A 14281-nucleotide genomic window follows, 5' to 3' on the forward strand; every position below is an offset into this window, starting at 1 on the left:
TATTGTTTAAGATAACATAAAATAAAATAAAATAATCCTTTATTAGTCCCGCAGCGAGGATATTTACAGGATTACAGCAGCATAGTGCACAAGAGACATAGTAAAAACAAGATCAGAACAAGTATTATAAATAAGTAAATAATTAATAAACAGTAAAGAATATGAACTAAGTAAAAATCCACAATAACTAAAATATAACTATAACACAAAAAATGGACAAGCTCGCAGTACCAGTTCAAATAATACCGGAGTAACAAAGTAAACCGGAGGCGTGTGTGTCGGAGGAGAGTCTCCGCCCTCCGGAGCAGAGCAGGCAGCTGGATGAGCCGCTCCGCTTTCAGCGACTTCACAAAACTGTTTGCATACCAATCTCCCCTCAACACTGCGTGCTTGTCCAAATTGGGATCGCAGATCTCGGAGCCGTGGATTGTATTAGTTGGACGGTGCTTGGGCACGTTTCACCTCCGTGGACACTCCAGCTGATCGGCTTTTTGTTTTCATACTTAACCTCCAGCAGTCCTAGGCTTTTAAAATCGGCAGTTTTAGTGACATTTTCGCAGGTAAACATCTCGCCACGGACAGAGGTTTCGGCACCGAGCTGCGCATTGAGGTAAGAAACGTGTTACAACTACAAGTCTCCAACTTTGATGGTGAAATGAAAATGATTAGCAGTTGAATCCGTCGCTTGATTTCGTGACTGCCGTGTTGAACTGGCTCAGTATTTGCAACAGCGTGTCTAATGGGCGATGTTTGTTTGATTTCTGCTTACTTTGTTGCTGCAAATTATATGTTCTCTTCAGACGAGCTGCAGAAACCAAAAGAACATCTTGAAAGATAAATTAAATGAGGGAGAAATCTCACCCTAATTGTTTAACTCGTTTATTAAGCTGTTAGTTCATTTAAACTTGAGTTAACTTCAGGACAGCCTGTGTTTTATTTATTTGTTTCCTTCTGTGAATAAATAAGATTCGTGCACAAACACTAAATCTCCTCAGGTGACTGACTGTGCCCTGCATCAGTGTGTGAAATGGGGTAAATATGCATGCAGTCTGCAGATAATAGTGGGTTAGTATGAGAAACCGGACATCGGGGGGGGGGGGGGGGGGGGGGGGGGATCCGGGGTGATGTGTGTCAGTCTCCAAGCTGGCATCCTTCCCACGGGGCTCCAGCCATAACCGAGGAGGAGGCTGTCTACAGAGATGTATGGGGTCACCAGATGGATGTCTCTGACGGCGCTACCTTAGCTGTAGGGCAGGAGTTCACTGTCAGTTTGCATTAATCAGAGGGATACATCATCCAAAAACCACATCATCCCTGTCTCATCTCCAGTGGAGCGAAAGTGACAATTTAAAGAACTCTGAAAGAGAAAAGTCAATACTTCTGAGGACACTGCAAACATGCCCTTCTTCTTTTCTTCTTTACAGTAGCACTGTAAAGAAGAAAAAACGGGCGTTTGTTACTTTTAAGTCATTGGTGCGGTGAAAAGTTTGGACACTAACAGCTAAAAAGTTTAAGTTCTACTCACACTGATGAGACTTAAACACTTGTCTATACAGTTTCAGCTGGAAATCAGGTTATAATCAGATTTTGCCCAAGGAGATTGGCTCCATGGGACCCATTAACGCACACCAGTTTCCAGGTGAGTGTGCTGGGCTGAACCATTCACTCCTGCCCTCTATCGCCCTGAGGCTGGTACAGTGAGTTAGGAAAGAGGAGAGAAGAATCAAATCACACACAACAGCTTGGACAGAAAAATCAGCTCCTGTCCTGATTAATGAGCTGCGCTACGATACCGCTGCATCATGTCAAGATTTCTCTCTTTCTCTGTCTCGTCTTCTCTTTTGTGTTCCGCGCTCCTTTTTTTTCCCTCCCAAACCCGAGATGACTGAGGTGAGTTAACAATTTGTAGAGAGAGAAGCACACAAACTGAAAACAGAGGCGTGTTTGTTCACCATGTTGTGGGTGAACATTTGCCTTGTCAAAAAAAAAGAAAAAGAAAAAAAGAAACAGCAGTATTGATGCTTTTGGAGCAGCTGCCAACACAGATGACTAAACTCAGCCTGAAGCCTTTTCTCTCCTCTGCTCGATTCACACGACTGTTGGGAAATAGTTGTGTTGGTCAGACACACGAGTGATGTCTACAGGATGAGTACAAATGCAAACAACAGGGTTTGTAAACCTACAGTGTAATTTATACAGGGAATAAAGGTTGGCAGCAACAATGCGGAGAGTAACAATTAGGAGGGAGCGTGTTTCAGTGTATTCAAATCTCCTCCGAGCCAAGCTGGTATTTATTCCGCCTACAGACACAAAACACCTGGTCTGAGACTTGCCACGGGTGATCAGCGCACTCATTTTAATAGTCCCTCTGATAATGTGTTGCTCTTAATTACACATTTGCAGTGCAGGCGATGAAACGTACAGCGATAACAAATGAATAGGAGAGGAAGTTTGAGACAGAGACAATTTGTGTGTGTGGTGAGTTCACTGCTCCTCGGCCACCCAGTCCTTGGCAGAAAAAGAAATGTGTGAATTTCAGTGTATGGCAGCTCCTGCTGAGAGGCACTGGGTGACTGACTTGATGCCGCCTGGCCTGGCAGAGCACCGCTCATTAAAGGCTTGAAATTAATCAATCTGCGGTTCCACATGGTTGGGTGCCTCTGATTTCTCTCTCCTCTCCTTTCCCTCTCACACTTTCCCTCTTTCTCTCTTTCCTTAATAGCGGCTGATGTGCCTGCTGCCTTTTTGGCCGGCCATTTGATCACTGGCCCTGATTTCACATCCTTGATTCATCCTGCCTCACCACAACCTCCTTCCATCTCCTCTATCTGTCTGCCTCTATCTGGTCTATTATTATTTCTTCCTCTTGTACCCCTCGTTTCTCATCAGCCCTGTCTTCTTTCCCACCTCATCCAGTCTGCGAAGCACGTCTGTATATCCGTATCGATGGGTTCAGAGCAGCGAGGCGGAGGGGAAACGAGGCTGGGTCATCACTCTACACTCGCTTTCCCCTGTATCAGCCCCACTACGGCAGCAGCGGTCTGTAGAGAGCCCGGAACTAAATGGAGTATCTATTGGCTCAATGAGAAAATTGCTTTTTTCGATTGCTAGAGGACCCTTCATTTAATGTGTGTGATGCAGAGGCCTCGGCGAGTAATGGGTTCAGCATCTTTGTTGTCAGGAGACATGAGAAAATGAAATTTGCTTTTCAGCTGGCAGAAATAATTTACTCTCGGAAAGGTGTATTTTTCATCAGCTGTTTAAAAGCCATGAAGGTGTGTGTTATGATATACAGTATGTCTGCACTGGTGTTGTTTTTTCAGCGCTGAACCTGTGGTTTGATGTCGTCTGCTGAAGGCAGTTTTAGCTAAAGGTCACTTCACATAAAAAGTACCTGCTTTGATGCTTCCCAAAGCTGGATTTGTATTAGTTTGTGAAGGGGTTATGGTGTACCTACAAAGCATAAGCTGACATGCACCTCCTCAAAAATACAAATAGGGCAACATGCCGGGGCTTCAGGTTTTATGCTTGGAAGGTGTGGACAAGTAGGTTGTTTTGATAAAACAAAATGTAATAATGTTCATTAAAAGTGGACTTTGCGAATCGCTCAATCATGAAGTACTTTTACATTGTATGAGGTGACTTATACGTCCACTGAAGACAAACACATCCGATGTTGAGAGATGAGGAGACTGACCTCTAATGAATACATGAAACAAACATGAATGCCATATATTTGCAAAGCCATAATGTAGCCATCATTTCTTTTGCCGATTATCTGGAAAATTTGATTTGTTTGAACTCAAACTTGACTTGTGATTTGTCAACTTGGGCTACTTATTATTTAAGTTATATAGCATTATATTTAAATAAACTTTAATAAACATCCTTGCATGAGTACAAGAGAAAATGCTATATAATCCAGTAATGTTCACACATTCATGCATTCCTTTGCTCCTTTGCGTGTCTCCATATGGAACAGGAATTACTGAATGACCCAAGCGAGTTCACCGAGAGCAGGAAGCCGGGGGGGGGGGGGTCTCTCTCTGCCGACACTTCCTTTTTATCAGGAGGAAGCAGGCCGGCTGTTTGTGCTCAACCCAAGAATTCTTTGTGCTTATCATGCGTTCACCCTATTTCCCTCAATAATGGCTGTGCTGAGCAGGTAATGAGGTAAAACGTATGTATTTGACAAGCTGGGCTCGGCAGATAGCGGGCTTTGCACCGGGCTCACGGCTTGGTTGGCGCTTAGTTGAGGGTACACTCAGCCCCTTCTCGGGATGTTCAAATCACATCTATCTCCAAATCCCCCCCCCCAGCCATCTTTTCCTCCGCATAATGTTTTTCAGGACTAATAAACCGTGTCACTCAGGTGTCCATTAAAGGCTGCCGGTGACAACCCGCTGGTCATTACACAGAGCGAGCACACTCGGTAAATCCCTGTGCTTTGGCCGGAGGGTTTCTTCATCACCTTGTGCTCTTTTCATCCCCCCCAGATGTAGTCAAAGCTCAGAGAGGAGTTTAGGCTGGCCGGGGAGTCCGGCACTGATAGGTTTTTTTGACACGGGGCTAACTTGTGGGGAGATTACCTGCCTGCCTGGCTTTAAGCTGACGTTTAAGCACATAGCTGCCTGAAATAACGTCGAACAAAAGTGTTGGCAGAGCACCACACAGCGTTGTGCCTTATCTGTGGAGGTATTTGCTTTTTTGTTTGCGAGATGAACAACCAGTTCTCTGCTAAGTTCACACAATAGCGCTGGGTTGACTCACATTGTGTTCAGTGTCGGCACAATGGGCCGGAGGAAGCTGGGTGCAAATCAAGTAGCACCAGGGAGGAAGCGCTCAGTTTATGGATGTGTGATTGTTTCCCACACTCACTGACTAACACTGGAGCTTTTCACTATAGATGATATTTGGTGCCAATTTGAACATTTTGTAGATAAAGAACTCTTGTGAGACTTCTTGTTTAATTGCTTGGTTGCTGTTAAGGATCATCAGAGGCATCATTTAGCAACATAAATGAAGGATTGTATATTATCTGTGAAGCATTGTGTGGAGGATAAAGAAAATCACTGTTGGGTTTTCAATGGGCTACATGCTGTCAATTGACTCCATGTTTAGGCTGGAACATGCTGCACTCGTGTCATTCTGAGATGCTGTTGTCTTTTATACAGGTTTAGGGTACAATGTTAATATGTCCAAGTCTGTTTCAGTTTCAGAGATTTGAGGGTGTGATACTGCACATGTGCAACTCTCAATATAGATGAGAAAGAAGTGAGATGGCTCACTCGTTAGCTACTTCCTTCATTGATTTCGGACGATGTTGGAAGTAGCTAACGAATGATCCATCTCACTTCTTTCTCATGTCTGTTGAGAGTTGCACATGAGCAGCACCGATCAGGCCGGATGTACGGAGTAAGCTATTCATAGTCCAGCATTTTAGTCTGCACCGGAGGCATTTCTGATACTGGTACTGCATCAGCTGTAACATTTGCGGAAGTATTTGACGTCAGTCTTCATTTTGGGCCACTGTTTCTGCTTCTCTTTGGCCATTTTTCTGGGGGAAGGTACTGCGAGCCGACCTCGGCACAGACCTGTTTTTTCAGCCTCTCCCTGTGACTCATTGGGCCTAATGGTTCTCTCGTCTCCTGACTCAGGCATTTTTTTCTGATGAAATGGGACTCTCTCCCAGCTTCTGGTCTTTCTCTTTTTCTGTTGCCACAGCCACAACTGTGTCCCAACTCTCCACTACTCCACCCCTCGCTCCTCTCTCTCTCTCTCCCTTTTCTACTCCCAGGCTGTCCTCCTCGAGTGCTCCTGCTCTTTCCATCCACGTTTCTGGAATAAGAGAATATAGCTTTACAAGAATGCCCTCATTAGTCATCTTGGGCTTTCTTAATGTGTTATTACATATTCAGCTCTGCATTTTTAATGCCTCTGCCTAAAGCAGCCCCTGTAAATATCCTGTTTGTTTTTAATCACCGATGATGGGCTACACAGTATAATGTGATATGGTAATTGTTACTCGCAAATACAAACACACACTTGCTCTTACCACAAATTGATTTGGTAATCTAGAGCGCACAAATGATTGTAGGGATGGACAGTAGGTTGATAATGATGACCCAGATAATTAGCCTATTATAATTTTTAACTAATTAAATGCATGTCGTGCGTTGGAGCTGGGTGTTAGCTCATTAACTCACTTTCGCTTGATTGGAAGTTGTGATATAAAGAGACGGTGCGGTTACATCAGATTTATGGACTGTTAGTTTGTACATAGGGACGTAGTCTTGTTTGCCGTCTCGGCTTTTCCAGCGTGGCTGAATTATAGAGTACCTTCTGAGAGATTTATTTCGAGCGGGATTTGGGTTTGCGTCCCAGTCTGCTAATAACACTTTGCTGTTCCAGTCAGTGATAACCATACAAACCTCAAACACACAAATGAACATGACGCTCTCCCACACACACATCCCTCCAGCCTGAGTGCTGCTGGCAGAACTCAACTGGAAATGGGGTTGTTTCATATTTACTGTGGATCTCATATCTGCTTGAATCTAGGTTAAATGTGTTGCATTGTACTCGTAAACACAACACAGCAGAAATGACTTTATTTCGACTTGGAAGTGAAGATTGTGAACTTCAGTAGATGTAACTGGGCTAATGTGATTCTTCTTCTTCCTTCTTGCAATCTGATAATGTGCATTTGGTATTAAAATACCATGCCAATATGAGAGTAAGTACCATTTAAAAGCCTCAGGATTTTTTTTCTTCCACTATAGCTGGCTGCTTTTCGCTGCCTTTTGAAGCCCACACACCTTGTCCACAGCGCTGCTCCCTGCGGCTCCGGTAGGATAACAGCAATGTTACTGTCCCTCCAACGGGGCGAGAGTCGCCACAGGCCTATCAGACATATGGACTCCTTGTCGGCCTCCGCAGCATCAGGGGGACGAATCAGTGTTTGATTTAAAAAAAGAAAGAAGAAATCCTCAGCAGGGGCCAACTTCTACCTGAGGAAACTTGGGGGAAGGGCGGGCTAATGATGTCTCTCCTGCCAGGATCACAAGCCTCTGAGATAGAAGTGTGTTTTTCATTTCAGCTTGTTAAAGAACAGGGACTGGAAATCTTTAGAGCTCATAAACTAGCAGTGTAGGTGAGGGCCATCTGTCTGTTTGCATTTAGAGCCTCTACTTGTGGTTTGCTTAGCTTGAGTGATAATGTTATCTCACCTGTAGTTACGGCACATGAAGCCGTTTTGGTGAAAGGAGTTTGACACAGGTGTCAGGGTTAAGGGTCTTCTGCTAGTGTTTCTCCAGTGTCTTTCTATTTATTGCCCACAAGCACAGCATTAGACCCCATTTGGTTAAAAAAAGTGAAGCACAAAGGGGTGCTGAACTGTTACGGACAATGTAGAGTATCCTCCTGTGAATATTAGCAGTTTGTGTGAAGATTGCAGCGATGGTTCTTCTTGGACAACATGCCTGTAAGCTTTTTACGGTGATGAATTTACTTGTCCTGTCTACAGCCTCTGCATGTCTGACTGAATAATGGCCTTTGCCTTTTAACAGCAGATGAAATGTACACGCTGTAGACAGTTATTTTTACTCCTCAAAGGGGAAAACAATTAGACAGCAAAGACCGAGCGCCTCACTGCCTCATGATTATTTGATGGTCCTTTATGAAATTTTCAGCCCACCGCCACTTTAAAAGTGCGCTCCTCAAGACGGCATTCACGGGTCACTGCACTGAAACACGGTCTCTGTCCTTCGGGCAAACAGTCGGTCAATTCCGACTGATGTGTTACGGCCACAAGCAAACCACGCTACCATTACTGCAGCGTGTGCTGCATTTTATAAAAGCGGTGTCTCAACTTTAACAAGGAATTCTGATGGATATGGTTTTCTAAGAAGAGAAGAGCAAAAATAGATATGAGGTGGTATTTTCTTCGCTGTAACATTTCTTTGCTAATAGCTATTAGGTTAAACACATGCACACCGTGAAGCATAATTCCTTTTTTCCCTAATCCTCACTTTGCTGCATCTTTTTTTCTTTGAAGCTTATGGAAAAAGGAGAATCCACTGCATAGAAAAGCTAGCCTCTGTTTAACCATTTGAAGTATATGAAAGGAGTTTTATATTTTCATGAGAATGTATTTAGGTCCTTATTTCTTTCTGACGGTAGAATCAAGGGATCACTTTCACATGTGTTTGTCAGAGATAGCACAGGCACATCAGGCATCTCCGGTATGTGAAATGAAATTGGCTGCAGTGTTCATTGATTTAGGCGCTAAAAAAAAACCTATACAGGTGCTTCTGGGATTTTATTTTCAGTTGAACATTAGGTGATCTTGGATGGCTTCCCTCTGATTTGTCACCTGTCCCACGTCAAGACGGACTGGTCAGCACTGAAGTCATCCAACCTCATCTTGACCACCTGGGTGTGACGCTCTAAACTGTGAAGTGTTTAAGGAAAAAACAGCACACTCCAAGAGTTTGCGCCCCGTAGGAACGGGCCCAGATCATCTTTCCCGATAACACTTGGCAGGAGTCGGATCCCATGTGAAATGCCTCGGCACCAATGTTGAAGCCAAAGTGATTTTGAGGGTGTCTCTGAAAACCCGTGGATGTGAAGAGGTTCTTTTGGCTTTATCGGTCAAGCCATACACTTATAAAGCGTCCGTCTTCTTGGCTTTAATTGGACAGATGACAAAATAGGATTCAACACAGATAAAACAGCTTTTACACTAGTTTCTTTAATACTTCAATAAAATGTTATCTCAGTCAATAACCAGACATGATCTCATGATCTCCTCTCATTAAAATGATGCACAAAAGAAACAATGAAGGAGGATAAAGCCAATGTTTTGAGCAATTACCTAAACCACTTTTGCTTATCTCTGCAGGCAGTTTGGAATTGGAAAAGAGACTTTTTTTTTACGTAATAAGGAACAGATGTCCAACCTTTTCTTACTCACAACGTCTCTGAGAGAGCTTTCCATACATTTGCCACATCTAGAGCAGCCCCCATCCCACATGATAATCCAGTCTCTTCTCTGAGCTTTCAAAACACCCCCTTCAAATATTCGGCCAGCTCTTCGTGTGTATATATTTATTCTGTTGCTTTTGGCCCAAACCAAGGGTCTGTTGTGTTTCCAAGAAGCTTGAGACTTTGCAGACTGGTGGAGATCTTGCAAGTTAAAAAACAAAACCTTTTAATATCTCATACTGTAACTCCATAAACATATTATACTGACTTCTTCTGTAAGCGCCTCCTGCTATGTTCATATCTTCACCATTTGGTGGCTGGTATCAAAGTCTCATGTGATGAAAACTAATTAGTTGCATTCTTTCTGTGCTCTGTAGGCTCGTGTTGTTTGTTTGGACCATATGACAGAAATTATGAATAGATGTCAGCTTTCTGTTGACTACTTTTAACAATCTGCAACATTCAACTGTGGCAATTTGATGAACGCTGCTTTAGTTACAGCTTTAGGTGATTAGTACCACAGTCACACGGTGGCTTGGCTTCAGCTCACAACACTTCTGTGCGTGCGTCTCCTTGACAAGTGGAAGGAAGATTCCACATTTTATTTGCATTTTAAACTCAAGTCACTTGCAAATGTTTAAATAAGCAGAAGAGCAGTAATGTGCTTCACCATTACTACCCCAGCTGTGGTCACTCCTGTGGTCCTGTTACAGCAGTGGAGAGCACTAAATGGACTGCTTATTTATAGCTGTTTGGCCGCGGTGGGCTGATGGAGATATGCTACCCCGCTAACGCTGCAGTGCACGCTGCAGTGCACGCTGCAGTGCACGCTTGGGTTTACTCACAATTTCATCACTACACCCAATTAATACTCAAGACAACATCAGCAGCATCTGCTCGAGCGAGGCAGTTGTCATCAGTTCCCCAGAGTTGAGAAAATTGAAAGTACGCTCAGCAGTGGTGTTATTGCTATTCTGAACTTGTCATCTGCCTGTGCTCCATGAGCAGGTTCATCGAGAAGCTTCTGTATTATAATTATGGCTGTTTTCATAGTTTTGTGCGTTTTCAGTTGTAAATCAAAACCCATCATTTTAGATAGGTTTGACCTCACCGTGTTGCCAGTGTTCCTCGGACCGCATTCATCCCCACACAATTGTCTCAGATCCATCATGTTTTGTGGTGTAAACCTATTGACTTGTGTATCTTCAGGGACCAAATCTTGGACCGCCTCCAAGCAGCTCAGTTTCCATCCTTTCCCCATCTTTCCTTTGTCTCCCATAAATCAATGTGATGTAATTGCATAAACTCCCTTTCCCACAGCTCAGGCCTGGAGGCAGAGTATTCTCAGAGAGAAAGTGTTTCAGTGGGGCCAGTTAACCTTAACCCACTGACTCCCACAACTGCAATGTCCCTGGCTTTTCAAAGTTTTATTTTAGCCTTTAAATAGAACTGTTTGCAGAGTTTATTTCATTGGTAATGTTTGATGTTTAATAAATTGTTTTTCCAAGCAGCAGGGCCGTAGACGTTAACTTTCTCACAGCTGGTACTGACTGTTTACATCTGGCTAATACACTCTAAGCTCAGCAGATTAAATCTCATTTCTCTGAGTGCTTTTTGTGTTGAGCCAAGCATGATTTCTCCTGACGGCTCCTTCAGCCGATCGAAGGAATGTTTCTTAAAGCACTCCTGCATTTTCACAAGATTGTACCATGGAAAATGTCCAACCCATTTTTTTCCACATTTCAGTCCCTCCTGGTTTCCTCTTGGGACTCACTCACAAGCAGGATATCTCCTCAAAGGATATCTTTCAACTCCTTGTCCCATGGAGTGGAGCTTAGAGTGAACCCATGTAGACAGGAGTGTACCTTAAGGTTTTTGGAGTGGGCAGAAGTCGTACTCACACAGTTCAGAGTTCTTCTTTATCCTGGTTTCATCTTCCGCTGCTTCAGTAATCCTCATGCCACCAGTCTCGCCCTGCTCTCCTGAAGAACAGGAGTGATAAAACCATTTTTTCACCCATCGTGCACAAACACATTTCGGGGTATTTGTCCATTAGTGACAGCATATTTCACAATGTGAGAAACAAAAAGCACGAGCCATTTTCACTGCTTGTTATGTGCCATCACCGCAACCACATACAGGCTGACATAGATGAAGGATATGGGGGGATTTGGGGTTCTTTGGCACATGTGCAGCTTTATGAGGAGGTCCCGTTGTGGAGCCCCTCTGGGCTGAGGAAACAATCCAGATGCAAAGCTTCTGGGGCTCGTAACCCAGCAGGGCACCTGCCCTGCTGCTCCCGTACAGCCCCCTGCAGAATCCACAAAGATGCAGGCTACCATCTTTGTGTGTGCAGCAACTTTGTTATAAAGTGCTGTTTCATTCTGATTTCCTTCGCAGCTTTTATCATACATGTGTGTGTTGTTGTTTATTCTTGTGATGGCGCACTGCTTTGTGTGTTCAATGGAGCACAATTCTTGCTAAGATCAAGTCAAACAATGTTTCCACTCAAAAATGTCTGTTGCCTCAGTTCCTCAAATACACCTGAATGTAAACTCTTTACAAATACAATTTTCGGCATTACTGCATCACCAAGGTGAATAACTCTGAAACTGACATAAACATGACATATGACTTATTTTTTTACCCCAGGGAATTTATAGAAAGGAAAACCTGCTGGAGTACTTAATTTACATACAATTTATGCTTGTGTCTATAGGTGGTATGGAAAACTAAAAGGGAATGCAAATGTTTGATTTGTGTTGGATATCTTATGCACTTGTTTCAATTGGGGGATAATACAGTAGACGTACCTTCTTTATTACTCAATAAATTGGGGCACAAGAAATAGATTTTAGTGTGCACATAATTGCCTCTGTAAGATCAAAACTTCATCGATTTATACTGTTGACTAGTTAGATGTGAATTTGCAATCAGTGGGGACCACCTGATATAATATATGATCGATTCATAAGGTGCTGATTCCATATCTGCTACAGTTCTATAAGCGTTGCAGTTTTTTAATTTGTTTAATATTTATAATCCTTAGTGATTTCTGCTTAATTTTGAAACACTGGACTGTGACAGTTGATTGATACTTTCAGTGATGCTACTCTATAAGTAGGATTTCCCACATGAAATAGGTTAGCAGAGGTGGTAAGCTACTCAACACATTTCATCTTGTATTCGATTTAGTTAATCATTAATTGACAAAAAAATAGCTTGGCTCATTTAATATACAGCGCTTCTGCTCTTTGTCCCTGAAGGTTAATTCTTTATTTCTTAGGAGTGTATTGATTTTCAGGATGTTAGCGATGGTGGTCCACTATAAAACACTACAGGAAACTCCAAAGTAGCGTGTCTTTAATATGTTTCTGGTGTTTGTTGTCCAGATTGAGCAACAGGTTGCTTCCTGTCGTTTCCTTATGCACTAACCTCAACATGTGTTTTATAGAGAGACTTTGGCAGGATTACAGCAACAATGAACATTGCCATGACAAAGTTGTGAGATGCAAAATACCACCAGACTTTATAAACTGGGCAGCAATCCTGCCATCTTCCTCCATGTTTGGTTATACTTTTGTATTGTAATGTGAGCCACATGTTTGTACTCATAAACAAAGAAGGTCAGTGTGTTGTTTTAGCTCAGGCTTTACAGTGTTGTTTCACCTTGTCCATGGTTGAAAACAATTATATGCCTCAAATAGGCCAAATAGAAATATTTATTTTGGAATCAATCAATCACTGTTAGCCGCTACTATTATCTGAATTTCATAATTGTTCACCTCGCTTGGTGTGCTTATGATGATATGCTGTGAAAACCATCAGCGATTAGAACCGGACCCACTGGGCCCCAGATTTTGGGCTGAACCATTTCTTGGTCATGTTGTCTTTTATAGGGGTATACTTTATACTTTAATCCTAGTTGTGTCAAAGTTTTTGTTTTTCATTTGCATTGTCTTGTGACGTACAGGCAATTGCAAAGTGGTCATGGAGAAAAATTCAGATTAACAAAAGCAACACTATGAGAGGGAAGATTTGCTTGTGGAGGAGTCCAAACTCAAATGCCGTCCCAATGGTTTTAATTATGAAAATAAGTTGCATCTGGTCCCACTGAGCAAATAATCTGTTTCCATTTGTTGTGTGTCTTCGGCATTGGGATGTTTACCGCATTGTTTGTCAGCACACCAACAGCTTCAAGAGTCTAAAGCAGGCAGAATGATGAAGATGAGGGCATATTAAGGTCAGATATTCACAATTACAGGTAACGTTACAGGTATACGTAGGTATAGGGCAGTTCCCTCTGATAAGGACCTTGTGGTAATGATCATGGCTAAAGTGGTATTTGCTACAGAATCTGATTTCAACAAATATACAGAACCTACTGCTTTATGGTATTTTAGCAGCATTTAAATGAGGCCTAGAAATGGTTACCAGATGTGTTTTTAACACATGTTCAAGTGGCTGGTTTGACTTAAAGGACAACAGTGGCCACATATTTCTACAGTCAATGTCTTTTGGAAAGTATGACCATATGCTTCAGTACATAATATAGCATGGATTCCAACTGGTTTTTAAGTCTTTTCAGGTGTAGCATCATACAAAAACAAAAAAGTGTTATTACTTAAATACTTTGGTAAACCTACTTGTCTATTATTGTTTAGACTGAGTATGTTTGAGATGGGGTTTACTGACAATATGTTGTTACTAGAGCTGAGATGATGATGACAAAATAATCTGCACATTCATTTATAATGAAGACAATCATTTGTTTATACGAGTCCTATCTTTCTTTTATTAAAAATATTTGATTGTCTTGTCTTTCTTGTAAACTGACTTGACTCCAAATCGGGTGTGTTGTCTTTAGTGCACTCATATTGTTTTAGCTGATGAAAACATCCCGAGGGAAGACTTCCTCTTTGTGCTGGCAGCTTGGATCTTCATCCCAGCTCCTTTCTAAATTTGAGGCTCCGTAAGCTGCGCGATTCTCAAGCTTTACTGGGCTTTAGGTTTTAACTGGGATGGAAATGGTTATCGTGCGGCTGTTCGTCAGCTCGTAGGGCCTGTGGGTGGGGGAGACTTCGAACAAACTGACGAGAGTTTAACAGCCCCTGCCCCCTCTGTGTACGTAATGAACTCTTACCTTGGCTTGGAAGGCTGCTCTGCTGCTATCCTTGGTGTGTTTTTGTAACCCTCACTAAAAAAGCCTTGCTCTTAATTGTATCCCACGGGGCCCTGAGCTCTCAGTATTCACAGCCTTTCCTGTCCCTCGTACTGATCCTCCCCTTCTTCCAAC

General features: G+C 42.7%; 1 protein-coding gene across 1 annotated transcript in view; it reads left to right on the forward strand.

The window, feature by feature from the left end:
- The first annotated feature begins 330 nt into the window (after positions 1-330).
- Positions 331-14281, forward strand: part of tspan18b (tetraspanin 18b) — a 30820-nt gene continuing 16869 nt past the window's right edge. The window contains exon 1 of the mRNA XM_079162503.1: positions 331-610. The gene's annotated coding sequence lies outside the window, so the exon portion shown is untranslated. The remainder of the gene's footprint in view (positions 611-14281) is intronic.

This window comes from Pholis gunnellus (assembly GCF_910591455.1).
Source record: "Pholis gunnellus genome assembly, chromosome: 7".
In the NCBI taxonomy this organism is placed as follows: domain Eukaryota; kingdom Metazoa; phylum Chordata; class Actinopteri; order Perciformes; family Pholidae; genus Pholis; species Pholis gunnellus.